Source organism: Cololabis saira, chromosome 21 (genome assembly GCF_033807715.1).
Source record: "Cololabis saira isolate AMF1-May2022 chromosome 21, fColSai1.1, whole genome shotgun sequence".
Classification (NCBI taxonomy): Eukaryota; Metazoa; Chordata; class Actinopteri; order Beloniformes; family Belonidae; genus Cololabis; species Cololabis saira.
The window spans coordinates 15,360,359-15,364,660 of NC_084607.1; positions in this window are offsets into that span (position 1 = coordinate 15,360,359).

Below are 4,302 nucleotides of genomic sequence, written 5' to 3' on the forward strand. Positions count from 1 at the left end.
GACCTGAGTGGCTCATAATATCCTCACAGAGTGACTGAAAAATGTCCATTGCAATTGCACACTTTTTTCTGCATGTACCGACTGACATACAGATTCATGAATGTAATAATGAGTAATGCCAATAATGAACGGAATAATGAAATGCCCACAAGACGCGAACCAAGGTGGGAACCAAAATCAGCACAGTTTACCTGGACTTTTACAGGACAACATTACAGCTCTGGCTCCAGGGGGAAGTCTAAACCTCCCAGTGGTGACAACTCTGTGAGACGAGTGTGATCAGAGGTCCAACGACATAATTTTCTTTTCCTCTTTCTGCATAAGATACACTGATTGGTTTAAAAATGATGGGGCGTTGCCGTGGTTTAAACGCACCTCTCCTGAAGGCCTGGCTAGCTCGGTGGGTTGAGTGGGTGTCGTTTACAGAGGTTACTTGCCTCGTGCAGGCAGCGCGGGGTCGAGTCCCGGCCTGTCGCCCTTTGCTGCGTGTCTTCCCCCTTCTCTCTACCCATTTGCTGTCTGCTTACTTTCCCAATAAAGGCCACTAGTGCTTTTTTTTAAAAAACAAAACAAACTTGGCCCTCCATTCGTTGGGGCACAGGCTGAACTCTCTTCATCCAACCTCTGGGGATAAAATCTGGGGAGAAAACTTGTCTAATCTGCCTCTTTATTCCTCCTCTGACTCCTTTCTTTGTCACTTCCGAGTTTGACCTTGAGCATGAGGCAGCTATGCTCTGTGTGTGTGTGTCTCATGAAACAGGATATTGAAGTAAAGGTTGTGTGAAGATCTTATCATAACCAAACATGTGGGGGTAAACATGTAGCAGAAACCCACAGATATGCTGACCCGTCTCTTCTTGGCACCAGCAGCACCATGATCCAAGGCCATCGCCATCCTCTTTGCAGCACAATATGTTTAATAAAAGTGAATAGAACAATAATAGTGTAAAGGTACTTTAAATGTGATGCATAGAATAAAAATAAATGATAATATTCCAACAATGACAGTTATGATTGACATGGAAAACATGAACTATAATCAGTACAACCTGTCCTCTATGCTGTCCAAAAAAGTGGGCTCATTAACACGATGTTTCAGATAACCTCAGAAATCACGCTCATCACGTACAGCTTCATATAAAAAGCCAACACCGAATTAGCCGCCACTGTCAGTCAAGGTTTGTTTTAGGCACAATCGTCCCAGCCCCCACTAGTTTTTAATTCTAGTGGGTGACTGAAACCGCCAGTTTTAAGATCTGTGAATCTGCCATGGACCGGTCTACTACACCAGTTATCAACCCCCCAGACCTTAACTGGGTCACCAAGCCGGGGCCAGACAAAATGCAGTAAGAAAAAGGTTGTAAAAATTCAGCACATAAGGCTCTAAATGATCAATACGTTCAAACAATATGCTCCGTCGCTGGACGCAAAAACAGCCAAAACACCAGAAACACACAAAAAAGTGACGTCGACAAGAGTGAATAAACGTGCATTACCTTTTGCATGCAAAATGTTCAAAACATGCAAAAGTTTAAATGCAGGAGTCACGGAGTCGCCAGTACAGCTGTTGTACAGAACAGGGCCAAAATAATGTTAATGTTTGTAGCTGTGTCAGACAACTAAACCCAAACTGCGCAGACACAATACTGGTCCAACCTGAGTGTTCTTGTATGACCTCAGAGTGACTGAACATTTTCCATCACAGTAGGATGCTGTATCTAAATTTAACAAATCAATTGTATCATCACTCGACTCGCTGCCATCGGCTGGTGCAACGGATGGCAGCTCCCTGAATCCTCCTCCTCCACAGCTTGATTATCTTGTTGTCAGAACTATGGCTTCAGTGCACACAACACTGGACAGTGTTGCCCTTCTGTAGAAGAAAACAACCGGTCAGAGGAGGTGTGTGCTTTGGTTGAATCCACAGCTACAGGTGTTAAAGCAGGCCCCAAGAAAGTGTCATTTCAATCATTTAGGAGGAACTTCTTCAGAGTGGCAGCCAGTCTGAACTTATTATTATTCATCATTAATAAAAAAGAATAATAACAAATCCAGGTTTCCGTTCAGCACGGCAGCAAGGCTTGAATAAGTGTCGAAGTGAAGTCCTTTAACTCTCAGCAGCGTTGAATTCATAATCTGATTTGCATATTAAACAGGTTTGTAATATTACTAAAATCAGGAGCATCCTGTCTCAGACTGAGCCAGAAAAACTGGTTTCTTCCATTAAGGGGGACATTTCTCTTCCTCAGTCACGTGGTGCTTGCTCAGGACGGGGGATTGTAATGAAGGAAACTTTTGATGCCATCTGTTGGTTGCCTTAGAAAAGCAATAATTGTTATTTTACTGGCTTTGTATTGATTGGACTAATTTGGGAACGCTCAACTGCATTGTTGAAGTGCCTTGAGAAGCTGAATTGAAACTTCTCAGGCTACAGACCTGCGTTTTTCAATTACGAATTTTAAAATTGTGAATTTGTGAAGGTTTTTTGGATACTTTTCTACCGGTCTGTACCCTTCCTTTTTGTAGTTACTAAGTCAATGAGTGTTTGTCTTTGCTTTTTCATTGTGGGTTATTGAACATACATTGAGTATCCAGTAGACTGACTTAATTCATCAATAATTTATTAATCCTTAAAATGAAATTACATATTGGAATCTTCAGGGTTTGAGTGTCTTTAAAGAAAAATTGTAGGCGTTTTCTCCAGCTGGGAGACGTCTGAAGATTCTTCCTCCGGACCAACATCTCCCACAGGAGTAACTGATGGGGCATCTTTCTCAGCTATGGGATTTTCCAGAACAACAAAAATGTCCACAGGACTAAAAGATTACAAATTCTTCCCAACATTCAAACATCCCACATATGCGATTGGGAAGCTTTGCTAGCTACCAAGTCTTCCTCATGTGGAATCCCTTTTGAAATGTCTTGGGGTACAAAGTTGTGGTGGGAAATGTATCCTCGGTCACTTGATTGAACCAAAAATGCTGAGAGCAGAAAAAATTTAACCTTGACGGATAATCTGCCCCAAAAAGATTAAGATCGACCGTAACAATGTTTTGACTACCAGAATCGTGAGAATGAATCATCATTTATGCCTTAAAAGAATTATGTTTCCTTTGTTTCATTGTCATTTCTGAATCGAGGCGCCTGATGTACGTTCTGACCCTTTTGAATGCAACTGCTTAATGAAATCTACTGAAATCTGGATCATCTCTTAGACTCAGTTACAGGGCTGATGTTCATCTAGTTGGAAAGAACATATTAAAGAGCATTTAGTAGGTTTTTCCACAACAGACCTTCTACAATCATGTCTTATTTTTTTATTAAAATAAAAGTGTTTTATGCTTCTTTGCTCCTGTGGCCTCTCTTCACCTCTTTCACCTTCTCGGGTGTGTCTGGAAAGCTGGGGCGTCCACTCTTGCACGCTCCACGTTCTTTTTAATGCAATCACTCACAAACAAAGAAACCAACACGTAGGAGAGGAAAAATAAACAAATAAATGGTGGGACGTTTGTAGATTTAGAGTGTAACATTAGACAATAAACTGGACTGGTCCACCAACACCGTCTACAAGAGCAGCCGGCTTTACTTCCTGAGGACGGAGGCTCAGGACTTTTCATGTCTGCAACAAGATGCTGCTGATGTTTTATCAGTCTGTTATGGTGAGCTCCATTTTTTCTTCTTTGTTGCTTCTCCACCTGTCACCTTGCACTCAGACTCTCGCCACAGCACCGTAACTATTTATTTATTATCTTGTGTGTTGTCGTTCCATTCTATTATCACCTTATTTACATTTTTTTTTCTACCTCAGTATTTTATTCCATTGTACTTTTTATTGTATGTATATCGGACCTTGGGGATGAATAAAGTCATCTATCTATCCATCTGGATGGATTGAGCTTTGAATCTGGATTTAAATATAGGGAAAAATACTTCTTATGTCCCAAAACAATTGCTCTATTTTTTTATTTTAGTAACTTCTTTTTGTAATTTCGAAATGAATCTTGATAAACTGCAAAATATGCAATGCAATAAAATACAAATAGAAAACAGATGTACTACAAATAAATATTGATAATCCCCAAGAAAACGTGTTTTAAGACGTCACAAATGAATAAATATTCTGCCACTGGGGCGTATTTTCCTTTCTTCTTGTCTCATCTTTACTTCCTTCGTAATGAAGCGTCATACAAACATTACTCCAGCAGGGGGCAGCCTTCTCAAATAGTTCAAGTTCACTGAGGAGTTTACACACAAGTGTGTTTATGATCTGAAGTTTACAAAACACGGACAAGATGACTCCAA